This window comes from Sceloporus occidentalis, unplaced genomic scaffold, assembly GCF_023333645.1.
Source record: "Sceloporus occidentalis isolate IW3139 unplaced genomic scaffold, rSceOcc1.0.p SCAF_182, whole genome shotgun sequence".
Lineage (NCBI taxonomy): Eukaryota > Metazoa > Chordata > Lepidosauria > Squamata > Phrynosomatidae > Sceloporus > Sceloporus occidentalis.
Window position 1 is genome coordinate 462,109 of NW_028317162.1, and position 13,947 is coordinate 476,055.

Sequence of the window (13,947 nt, forward strand, 5' to 3'; positions counted from 1 at the left end):
CTCCATCCCGGCCCCAGAGATACCATCCGCCCACAGACTGTGGGTCCCTTCCCTGATAAAGGAAATTCATGGTGAGACATTGGGAGGATCCTACTGCCATTGCTCGTTGATATACTTAATTACGTGTTTGATGGTCGTATGCATTATATTATTCTTCTGATCAAGGTATTACAGTATGTTTTGTCCATATTGTTTTGACTGACTCTTTTTTACATTTTTACAAGTCTGACTTTAGGGGTAAACAGCCACTAAGGTCCCCCAATATGTTATGGTCCATCCCTGGAACCGCCTGCCTATTTAGCAGCAGATGCATTATATGGTTTTAGACTAGAAAGACTATTTACAACAATAATGATCATATTGTAGAATTCTGTTCTGCTGAATATACATCTTCATGTCACTCCTTACCCTTACTTTCACCAACCCGCTCCCTCAATTAATCTCCCAACTCCCCAACCCCATACACTCCAAATTCAGTTAGCACTCATGAACTCTTTAGCTTGCCATTTAACATTTAATAAGTCATTTGTTCAGACCCTGCCCATTGGTGCCGAGTAAAAAATTCCAGAGGCTGCCAACGTACATCTGGATACGATGCCTCCATGCTTAAAATAGTTTGGGAAACCAATATTCCTCCTCTGCGCAAGGTTTTTCATTAAACCAGCTGTAGTCAATACGGTCTAATTTTCTTTCCCGTTTGTCTTCCCAGGCAGCGTATTACCATCCTGCCCTTGCGCAGAAAAAATACCTATGTCTAAATATTATTTTGTCTGTAATCCACATGTAGAATGTGGGACTGGAGTTGATGAACAAATATTCCAAAGCCCCCCAAAACATTTTATTCATGGTCCCCCCACTAAAATGAAGGTGTCCCTTACAGGTATGACGTTCATCTGTAATTATCAGCCTTGTTCAGAGAGCCCTGGGGATTCTGACACTGGATTTCTGAGTACGCTCAGTATGTACATTGTGATCACGCTAACATCCAGATTCTGCTTTAGATCAATAGGTCTCTGGCCTGTGCTAAGTGCAGACGGTTCTAGCAGAAAAGGCACAAGCATAAGGCCGTGCAAGCAGGGAATTCTTATTAACGTCACACGACTAACACGATGCAAGGCTTTGTCTACGTCTTTTCCCATTCCAGGGTTATGGAATGAATTTGTCGAAAACCTGATTTTGCAGAGAATTTTGCAATTCGTATGAATAAACCTATTGGGCAGACCAACACATTATAGACATTATTGATTTGTGAAGATGTGGAAGGGCAAACACATACATGATAAGTGTCCTGGAGGGATCATCCCGATTTAGGTCTCATGCCCTGTCATCCTTGGTAATTCTTCCTTGTGTCTTATTTCTCTTGGACACAGGAGACATGCCAGTTGTGCATGAATGAGCATCCAAAAATAGATTCTGCTCATGCACAACCATGACATATAGTGGATCACTGACTGACCCACCCTATAAAAGAAGCCACGCCCTGATTTCCCATATATAGACATTGTATATATAGCAGAGCGGCTGAAAAGCTTAGCATGTCACGATGGCAAGTGGTTTCCTGTAGATGTGCAATACCTATTGTCAGTCGCAAGACATTTATATCTGCGTGCGGATCTTGTGTTTGATGGTGAATGTCAGAACAACAGCCAGTCAGACACACAATGAACTTTCTATCCACCTAATGAAGCTCATTGAATGTCAGCTTCATCAGCATACTTACAACACATCCCTGTCTCACACAATCACGGCACCCGAGGCAAGTTCTCAGGATTCTGAGACTAGAATAGAGATCCAGCGTTTACTATAATTAGGAGAATATTTGCTGGTGATGATAATTCATGTGGATTTAATTAGTGATGGCAGGACTTGTACTAGGGTAAGGAAACATTGTTGCACCATGTAGTTCATGAATACTGTCAGCTGACAAGGACCTGGAACTTAGGACCCTAGAAGGTCCATTTTTTAGGCCCATTTTGCAGCCTACAAATTCTTTTCTGAAGAGATGGCTCACCAGTGACCTTTATGCTTATGGACACCATTATCAACAAGGATTAAACACCTTATGGATTGTCTGAAAAAAATCCATATCCCTGCCCAATCAGTACTTTACAGCCGTAGCATAGACATTTCAAGTGTCTATTAGGAAGTGGGTGACCCAGCTATAGTTTAGAGCAAGTTGAGCTAGCCTTGGCTCTGGTTTTATGTTCCTCCCTGATGAGCATAGCTGGGAGCTCTCTAGGTTCCACTTGGAGACTTCAGGTGAATCGCCACTTCGGGTCTCTAGGTCACCGCGGTTCTGCTATAACAATGGCTTCTTCCTGCGCGTGGAGCCCTAAAGCTTTCTAAAGCTTGCAGGACCAATGCCCTCTTTTAAACAATGGGATTATTTTATATGGTAATTAAAATGAAAGCATTAAATGGTTTATAACATTTTTACAGTTAAGAGGTAAAGAAAATAGCATCAAATGAATTTTTGAAATGACTTCTTTACTGGAAGAATAAAAATACTCCTATTGATTGAACTGTGGGGGGGAGCTTCATAATGTAGAGCGTTGGAGGGGGGGTGAGTAATAGCATGGTTGTTTGTACAGCTAATGATTGCCAAACACCACCAGAGGCCATGCCACGATCCTGGACGCTTTTAGAATGCACCTTCTTTTCCACGTGAATCGTTTCTAGATCGAGCACATGCAAGGTGAACACGTTTTAGGGAACCAGCGTATATTTACTGCTTAAAGGGCACTCCATGTTGACATTTGTACAAGTTAGCTAATTTTCCCCACGTTCACGTAAGGTTTTAATTTACGCAGCGACCTTGTCTCCTTATGTACCAGTTTGTCTTAACATGAGCTAATTTTATTGCCAAATTGCATTTTATTTTAAAGTTATTGTTAAGTTTCACTGTTCCCCTAAAGTAACAGCGCTACGGAATCTGCTGGTGCTCAATAATTAAATGTAAATTCGTTTGAGCAGGGTCCTCATCTGTAAATCAAGTTGTTATGTTATATCCAATTGACCCATTGTACAGCACTACGGAACATGATGGCGCTATATAAAACGATGAATCATAAATTAATCACGTAATGTAATATCTCAGTGTCATTACGTTCCCTTTAAATCTAACTACCTATGAACATTCCCTTCCTGCTTCATTCTGGTATTGCCAGCCTCGTCTATTACCGAATATATTCTATTGCCAAGTTAACATTTTCCTTTCCTCTTGGATTTGTGGGTGTCAAGCAGAGTCGTGGGCCAGCAGGGTGTCGCAGACATCTCAAGCAGGAACATACTTCAGAAAAAAAACAGATTGTATTCAGGCATTTTCACATTTCCAGAGACCTCCGCTGAGCAGAATTTCAAACCAAACACACATTTTATTTTGTATCAAGAGATGCTAATTGGTCTAATTTCCGAGTGTTTTGTCCCAAATACATCATTTTGTCCCACGCATTAGTCACACATTCCTGTGGTTTGCAGGGACCTTTAAAACAGCAAAATACAGTACATGGGGATTAACAAATATATATATTTATAGATATAGTGTTGCTAAGAGGGATGATTTGGATTAAGAAGCTATTATACATGGTGATCAGACCCTGGAATTAGTACTTTTTGAAAACTATTAAACAGACATAAAGGACAGTCTATACATTAGGTTAACTGACATTATGTATCAAGTGACGACTAGTGGGAAGGAATTGGATTTCTGCAGATGAAATGCTTAAAGTGTAATTCCTTCTTTTAGAAGCATAAGACCTAAAGGGAAAGTAACCTAAAATGTAAAAAACAAAAGCAAACACAACAGAAATGTTTTACTTTTTTCAAAATTCTTATAGAAATTCTTTATTGAGTTAAACAACACCAGTTTGATGGACTGTTATGCCAATATGGAGGCTCTGTCTAGAAAGCATTACTATGGGATCCTGGGCCACATGTGAATAACAGCCATCATAACTTGTTCTCATGATGTCCATGATTATTCATCCCCATTAAGTCTCCTCTCCCTATATGTTAAGTTACTTACTGTTACTGATTATTTGAGTCATGAAGTTGATTAGATACGCTTTGTTGCCCTAAAAAAAAGTATCTCCCTCTGTCTCCCAGTCCTGTTTGTGTCCCTTGCACCTCCACTGCCTTGTATCTGCTCCCTCCACCTGCTCGCTTACCTTCTCCAGCCCTGTTTTTCTCCAGTGATCGGTAGGCACTTGCAGAGGCCATGTTGACAGGGAGCGGGAAGGAGGGGAGTCAGTATGTGAGACAGTGTCCTGTAATAGGAGCTGCTCTTGCACAACTTTCCTTACAGAGATTTGTACATTTATTTAATGTAATAAAGTCTTAATTAATGTAAGGAAGATTTACTTTACTGAGGGAGTGGTTGATATGTAGAACATCCTCCCAGTAGAAGTAACAAGAGGTCCAAAGAACCCCTGAGATTTTCTTCTACTCTTTGCACCCCTTTAATAGAAATTTGTGATTTGGTTGAGATTTTTAAAGATTTACAAAGATATAAAAGTTTACTTTTAAAGTGTTTTGAGATCTTTCTCTATATAGTTTTTTTTCTTTTGCTGTAAGTAACCTCTTGCACCCTATCCTTGATTGTTGCCTGTGGAGTTTGTATTTGCTAATACTTAATAAGCAGCACCTGTTAGATTTATTGGTCTCAGAATTCTTAACACATGTACCCACTTTGAACCTTAACCACATTTTCTGGGAATGCTGCCAAAAAAAGCTAATCATAGCTCGTTTAAGCCTGCCTGACCCCAAAAAACATGTTGTAATTACTGGCAACTGTGCCAGAAAATGTGTGAGATGGAGAGATGGCTCATTTACAATAGGCGGATGAACTTAATAAAGTTGCGACAGTTTGGCATACGTTTTTGCTTCTTTAGTGGATCCCTCCATGTTATCAGAGGTTCAGACGAATGCACAAAACACTTTTCCTTAAAAAACAAGTTTATACGAATCCGAATGCACAAGTTTACTAACCACATACGTGGACATCCACAGCCAATTATGTATGTCATATGTAGCAGCACTTTTCCCCCAACCTCATCAGCTGCTTTTTGCCACTGGAAACCCTGACCTGCATAGAGGGAAGACCCTCAGCAGGTGTTTTTTCCCCCATGAGAGCAGTTGTGCAGTTTTAACCCCACGATCACTTACCTGTACCTGTAGTTTGCTGCCGTACCAAGAACCCCCAACCAATTTATAGTTTTCCATGGGCAAACCAAAAAGCATTAACAGGGTTCGAGATTAGATGAAGGGATAATCTCAATTTGTTAAACCTATAAACATAATATCTGCAAAGTGCATTAAAAACAAAGCTATAGCTAACTCAAAACTCAGTGGATGCGCCGACTCCGACTGTGCTCCCATCTCTAGCTTGCATGTCCTTTCTCCTGTCTCTCATTTGTTCTTTCCTTCCAACTGTACTTGCGATTCTTTTCCATTCGCTTAGCAGAGCCTCACCCACACCGCACTTAACCATTAAAAAGGACAGGTTCTGCACGCTGTCTCTCCATGTCTTCCTTGACATTTTTCACCTCCACATGAGCTGTTCTGGCCGAATTACCTCTATTAGAAAATAAAAGCTTCCAGCAGACATGGCCGGTACTGCCAAGAATTACTTGTGACTTGTTAGCGACCAATTTAAGGCGCTCCCGTACCCCGCCATGCACGTTTATTATTTGGATTTTACTTTCCACAAGCTTATAATCCCCAATTTTCCACTTCTTTTCTTGAAGGTCATGGCGATTCCATATGGGAAGCGAACTGTGACGAGTTAAGAGGTAGTAAAACTCTCAACAGCCTGTACACAGTCCTCTAAGAGTCCAAATATAGGGTGATAACAATGTTACCTGGTATGCGGGATACAAATGATATGGAATGATTAAAAGACTTTAACATGGAAAGGCAAGAGCGAGTGTGCGTGTGTGTGCGTGTGTGACATACCTATTTAAATGCAAGGAGAAAGAAAGTACAAGTTAGATGAAGAGAAACATCAAGAGAAAAAGTTATAGTTTAAAACTACATGGATGCGTCGTAATAAAGTATTTATTTATTGAGAAGGTGATGGATAAGTGGAATAACCTTCCAGCAGAACTGGTAGAGGTTAAACAGTGGTGGTGGTGGGGGGTTCAATCTGCATAGGTTAATCAAAAAGATATCCACATCATCAAACGCAACGTGTTTCAATAAGTTAATACCGATTAAATTCTCAGGATCTATGTGAATGGCGCATCCGTGCAAGGACACGCTTAAAGGGCAATAACAGTAAAGCGTTTGAAAAGCGTTCTTATCACCATGACAACCAATGGAATGTTTTTATTCTATTGGTTGCTATAACTGATTTTTTACATAATATGTAAATATATATATATAATATTACATAATGTTAGTTTCAGAGTCAGATGTTTAATTTCAATTGTATTAAAACAGTTTTTACACTTTTGTAAGGAGGAGGAGGAAGTTCTTAAAGGAACAACCCAGGTCACTTTGGTAGTGCTTTATTGATAGGCAACAAAGATCAGTTTAAAGGGTAGTGGATATAGAATGCAGCCAATCCGTAGAGATGGCACAAATTGGAATAATGCTACAATCTGCTGCGCTTTTTCAATAATCCACCACTGATGCTCTATTATGTTTTACCGAATCCTTGGTAAAACCTTCCAATGTAAGAACAATGCCATTTTTTTTTGGATGATCATGGCTACAGATCTCCCACGTGGCTACTAAATGCTGGACCTCTCCCTCTACAAACGCAGACCTGTGATCAATCACAGCCAGACAGCGATTCGACTAATAGTTTAATAGAAAAGGTAATAGAGTGTGAACAAATAGGGAAAGGGAACCTGTCATTGAAAACGAAGTCCTTATTTACACGGATACCCGACACTAAGCTCTGTTGTGATCATGGAAAAGTGTGTGGCCAGTGATGTGTAAAACACAACGGGGGACGTGATACATTAAGGCCGCTTTAAATAACTTTGGCTAGGAATACCCCTTTAGGCCGCTAATGGATACAGCCATGTTACCCTTGGATGAACAATTTTCTCCAGACTGCAGCTGCTTTGTACACGGATATGGTATTATTTCATGTATCTCTAGTATGCAAATTGGGTGGAATTACTGGAAATTGAATTATTGGAATTTGCCAGCAGATCAGACCCATTTGGCCCCATCTAGTCGGCCAGTTTTTCCTGCTGTGAAATATTAAACTTTAATCAGTCATTGATCTCGTCTTAGATTCAGGAGCCTTATGCATATCCCGTGCATGTTTAATACCCTCACTGTATTTACCTCTTCTAATTCTGCTGGGAGACTCTTCCATTTATCTACTACCTTCTCAGTAATGTAAAACTTCCTTCTATTCCATCTAAGCCCCTGACCCTCTAGTTTTAGATTATGGCCTCTTGTTCTATCATTTCCAATCCATTGAAATAAACTTTCCTTCTGTATTGAGATGCCTTACTGGACCTTAGTGAATGAAGTTATCAGCTTCTTCTTGGAATATCAGTTGTGATGGGATTTTAAATTATGCCGTTTCTCACCTTTGCTTTTGTTCTGCTTGAAGCAGCCAATCAGTGACTGGAAAAGTGATCCAAAGTGAAATCACATGCTTTCGGCACATGCACACCCAATAAACCCAATAAAGGTATCTCACATGAAAGAAATTATCTCTGCCGAACACATCTCCTGCATGAGACAGGTGGGGAAGGGGGAAATGCATATGGCGGGATACAGCAGAATCCCTCCATGCATTTGCAAGGGGGACTTAGTCCTTCCTAAATCTGATTATCCTCAACTGATTACAGGTGCAAAAGATTTGGACCCACTTGTGTTCAGGAATGATGAAATGACCAATGAAACTCAGGTCAAGGTTACCTAAAGGTCATACCCCCTGGAATTTCAGTTGCCATGAAGGTTGATTTGTACCCAATGTGTAGAATTGTAGAATTTCTGTTTTCAGCAAAGCTTGATCCAGTAAGAACTGCACCAATTATCTGGGGCAGATCAATTTTAAATAACTGTCCAGCAAAGTATACAGTAATACCGAGCATCGGACAAATGTGTGGTTACCTTAACAATAGCAAATCAAATTCATTGTAGCTGAAATGATTGACTGTAACAGGTTTCAGTGCATCAAATGGCATTGCAGAAATCCTTATTCGTTCCCATACATAATTCATTTAACATAAACCGTCGAAATTCCTGGATGTCCACAAAATGATTTTACGGATCAAATTGGAAACCGTTTCAGCCATCCGTAAAAATAAAGTATAGAGAATCATTTACCACTCAGAGCTATGGATCATTACGGATTATATATTTAGTGCATCCCAAAAACAGTTACAGAATACATAAGTTTCAGCGCCTATGTTAAATACACAATTTTACAAAAGACCCTCTCCTGGGGGTGACTTCATATCGGAGTGGGGCTAGCCTCAGGTAGCTTTAAATTAGAGCGAATGGGAGAGAAAGTGGTTGGGCAGTGGGTGTGGCCAAACACCGCCCCCCACAGCCCCCCATTATTACATCACAAACCCCAAATATATTAGATGAATCTGCTTAATTGACCAAACATCCAATTGGTCCACATCCCACCAACAGATATTTATAATAGTCGGATGTTTAGGATGATTATTCAAAGAAAAGGTCAAAACAACCTCACTTCCCGAATTTTATACACTCATCATGCTATTTCTCCTGGCTGAGTGTTATGTGATTGAGTGTCCAGAACAGCCAAGCTGCCTTTCTCTAGACAGGCTGCTCTTCAGTGGTCTCTGTTAATGTGCTTGCAGACTTGATACTGTATCTGATATTCTCAGAAAGGCTGTTTTTTCTTCAGTGAAGCGATCTCCAGTCTGGGTTAGACATGCTGCCTTTTGCTAAAAGGGATCAAATGTGTATTTAACCTGTCTTTCCGCTAGGAGGGTTCCTGGCAGCGAATGGCTGCCCTTAGCCCAAGGACTTGGCCCCTATCAATACACGCCTTTAAACCTCTGTACTCATTCCAGGCTTAGCTTGTGTTCCAGTTAACGAAAAAAAATACTTCAGTACCAGGAACCAAAAAGTTTACTGATCCATACATCCTGAGTGTATACAGTTATATGCACACTTTGGGTCTATTCATTCTTCTGGTACAGTGTTTTATCAAATTACGCGGCTTTTCACTGCCAAATCTCACCCAAGCTGATAATTATGAGAAACCACCTCAAGTTCAATCCATGGTGGAAAACATATGGAAACAGCAATGAATGGGAATATGAGCCATCACATGCATATCAAAGACTCAAGTTAAAAGTTATCTCCAACGTCTGATCAGTTAAGGAACTGAAAAGGACATATGTTAAAACAATAACTATAACTGGGAAGTAACTTTTTAGAATCTTCATGATAGTCTGTTTAAGGTCAGGTCCTTGAAAGCTCTTGGGAGCCAACACACGTTCAACTCTCCTAGGCTGTATATGCAGCCAATTCTTTGGTAGGCTTTCTTCAACAATCTTTCTAAAGGCTTTTTTAAGCCACTTTTTTGGTATAAAGGCATATTGGGGCTGGACAGTTCCATCTGAGTCAACTTGTTGATGGTCTCATAGACCATAGGGTTTGTGTCCTTAACGTTATCCTGTTCCACTTGCTTATACTAACATTTTTTAGGGTTGCTGCATGCCTATTCTGTGCCCTACCAATAAACTCTATAATAATTGTTTTGTCTAGATGCTAGAGAACCTCTTTGTGATGGAGATAGGGGTACCAGATGTCTCCATTCTCAGGGGAAAGCCACTTGTTCAACAATATTGTCCCTGGTTACCGTCAGTCTCGATTGTCAGTGCTCTTAGCCTAAAGATAACATATCCATCCAAATTAACTTGGGCAAAAAAGGTTGTTTACCATAACTAATATAATTATAAAAATCTACTTAAGCTAATCTACTTTACTGAAAACCCTATTATAAAATGTATTGGGGATAGGATACGTAAGGTAAAAATCGTTGATTAAATTATGGATATAACAATATTAAATAAAAATCCTTGGAATGCCTTAAAATGTGATTGACTTAAGGTTTTTTGTAATTATAAATAATTTTATGGAAATAAATGGAGATATATATATATATATTTAACATTATTTTTTTCAATTTCATTTTAGTTATTCGTTTTATCCCAAACGAAAGCTTTTGACATGATGTTGTTTCTCCCCATTATAGCCAAGCTTAAAAATGAATTAAATTAAATTGCCCATCTGTTAGGGTAAATATCGTCACCTCCTATTGAGTTAGTGCCACGGAGCCATGAACTCAGCCGTGAGACCCATTTTCTCTCAGAGAATCCTCATAATTCAATTTATCTCTAAAAATCTGCCATCCAGCACAACACATTCTTTGCAATATTTCGCAGTAAATGAATTACAGGCCACTTAGAGGATTATTCTTTGTTGTTTTGTGACAGTGAAGGGGATTTGTTTGAAAATATAAAAAAAATTAACAGAATTTTTTTATAAACAAGGCCATATTGTATGCGTAAGCTTACCGAATTAGCTTGAGAAAATCAGTAGAAATGGGAAATAAAATACTGCTTGTTTATTTATTTATTTTTTTACATTTTCCCACATCCTCCTGTTCCCGTCTTGGCTATTTGGGGATTTTGTGACATTTTTATGCCGATAAATGTAAAAATTGATCTAAATGAAAAATACAATATCCCCTCTGTCTCCTCTGTGGCATTAGGCATTGTCCCCATGGGGTGGCTCTGGCTGCGGATGCTGTCTAGTGAGGCAGGAATACTTGTACAGTATCAGAGCCTTATAAACCTTCGGCTGAAAAACGTGTATAAACTCCCATGAGCTTGAAGATTACAAGGAAATATTCTATACATGCGTGAACTAGGGGCTTACACACAAGGGCAAACTCCATATTTAACTCCACCTATGCCAGAGAGGTAAACCAATGCCATGCTTATTTTTTGCAGAAGTCCGTATAGGTGAATATATGCAGCTAAAGCTTCCACAAGACACAGGACAATATATTAAAATTGACCAGTTATTTAAAAAATAACTTTCCAGGAGCCTAAAGCAGAAAGCAAGAGCGTGATTACTCCTGCTGTGGAGATACCGTCTACTGGTGAACGTTCCTACTCCAGGCTTGAGTAGTGTCCTTCTGCTCATAGGGGGTCTCCAACATATAAGTAAGAAGATTTATGGCATATGGCTCCTGAAACATGAGACCAACAACTGATTAAGGTTTGAGTCTTTACAGCAGGGAAAACAGGCGACCAGACGGGCTGAATGGGTCTGATCGCGTCTGATCTGCCTTTTTCATACATTTATAGGTCTCTCTTTGTCATCCTCCCGGAGGCCGAGTAGACGTGTGGGACCAAACCAGTTGCACCACCCTTCAACTCAGAAGCTTTGATTACCAAAACCTCCACATTCGGTTTGCTTAACTGACAAAACAAGTTTTTACTCCTATGGAATTTAAAGGAGATTTTAAGAACATGGTCGCCTCTTGTCTCCCAAAGAACATACTGCGGCACCCAGAATTATCGCAAGGTCCGCAATAAAAACACTTTCTCTACCCCCAGTTGGATAGCACTAACTCGGAAAACAAGGGTAACCTGATGTTCTGCTGAATGAAGACAAATGAAACCTCTCTCTAACACCAAAGCGTTTCTGTTTTTTTTTTCCATTTAATATAATATCATTTGTTGAACTTAGAGGAAAAAATCTGCTGGATTGATAAAAAAAAAGAAAAGAAAAGAAAATTAGATTATTGAGGAAAAAATATCAAACAAGGCTAAAACACTGCAGTAGAGAGTCAAATTTCCATTTTTCTTTTTTTGCAAACCTAGAGTTATACAGTTTAAGTAAAATATGTTCCTAAAGTGGACCTGTAATCCAAAAACTCCTTTGTTTTATAGAAACTAAAAGCCATATTTATTAACATTTCTGAAAACTATTCTGTAGTTTATAGTAAATGAAGTTAATTATATTTGTAATGAGATTTAATTCAATGAGCACACATATCCTTACTGACTAATTCATGAATTTTGATTTCTTGGTTTTATATAACCCCTGGAGTGCATTTGTCAGAGTAAGTTACCCGTTTCTACACAAATTAAATACAATTTCCACACCAGCATTTATGTCTAGATGCACATTATTTTAAAATTCTATATTTGCTGTTTGTTCATGTTTGTTGAGCTACATAGGTGGAAACAACTTAACAAGCTTCTTTATAAATCAATGGTAGCTGATATTGGTCAGTGGTCCTCGGGTGGTCATTTTATTGTGTGGCCTGAACCAGTTTCTTGCGGCTGCCAATGCGCCAGCCACATTATGGTAGCCACTGGTCTATAGTTGTGTTCTGTGGCTCTGCAGCCCATCACTATTCTAGTGGTGACACATACACACAAGAAGTCACTAAAAGCCATCTAGTGCTACACCATATATTCTGATGTCCAGATACTTTGAAAGAGACCTGTGTCCTCCCTTTCCCCTTTCCAGGTCAGTTAGGGTAATGTTTGATGACATCACATATCGTCAAACTCATACACCCCTGAACTCTATAGTTCAATCCTCCTTTACATAAACAAGACCTAAAAAATCATCTGAGTAAACCTAACGATAAGTAAATTCATTCTACCTAAGATCTTGATATTGGGCCAAACAGGTTTTATATAAACATGAATGTTAATCACAAAATAGCTGTTGCTTAATATGTGAATGTTCCTTTTGACCGGGAAATTGAAGAAATGGATCCAGTCTCTTTTTTCGTATATTCGATCTCCACTATAATGTTGTTTATTATCAGTATAAGGAAATCAATAAAAAGCTTAAATTTCCTATCAATAATTCCTCTCTCCTACTAGAATGAAAGTTCCTACAAATCCAAACTGAATATTTATTTATGTTGTCAATAGATTCTATTTAGGGAAACAATCTTAGAATGAGAATCGCTAAAGACACATACAAGAATCCAAGATTCTTGAAATACTGATCCAAAAAAACAGCAATTTTTTTTTCTTTTGTTGTTTTTTTGGAAATTGGTTGATTTGTTTTAGAACATGATTCTCTTTCTCCTTAGTTTTCAGGTCACTCACCTAAAATTCACGAGAAAGTGAAGCACCTTGTCTTTTATCTCATATAAACCAAATAATTATATTTAGTTGATTGTGTGAATCAATTGTCAAGTCTGTCATGTTAGTATGTGAGGTACTCAAATGGGAAGTTCTTGAGTTTTTGGTTGAGTTTGTCAGTGCTACTGTATTTAATGGCAAGGTAAACTTGGAGTTGGGGTTGAGTTGGTTTTGTTGCGTTGAAGCTCTTTTTTAAACTCTATTGCCAACAACTCAACTCGTATTTCTGTGAAAAGATGAGAAAATAGAAATAATAATTGGACCTGACACACCTCGAATTTTTGTGAATAGTCTCCTAATTGTAATGATACAATTGTAGCAGACAAACACACAATACCTTTAAAAGGTGTTTTAGAAGCTAGAAAGTGGGACACAACATTAAAAAAGAAGACGCTTTTGCACTGTTAATAAGCATATATAAAGAAATTTCACATTTTAACAAACTATACATTAGAGGGCAGCTGGCTTTCCGTGTGGGGGACTCTCCACCAGTCGGCGGTGGTCTTGTACAGGGACAACGTAATGTGCTTCAGAGTCTTGCTTACTCTTGTTCATGGTTCCTTAATCATCCCAGGATATGACATCATAACTGAGCTTTGGCCACTATAAGCACTTTAATAGTGTCCAGTGTTGGACAATCTTTATATATTATTTATATTTGTATATATTTATAATTAGGTTCATGTTTTATTAATCACAGAATCGATCACATTCTCGCCTTTAAATCACTCCTTGCCGTGTTTTGCTTGAATCATTGGAAGATCTCGTCTGCTGGAAATGTTCTTTGTGATCATTCACATATGAGAATGAAAGT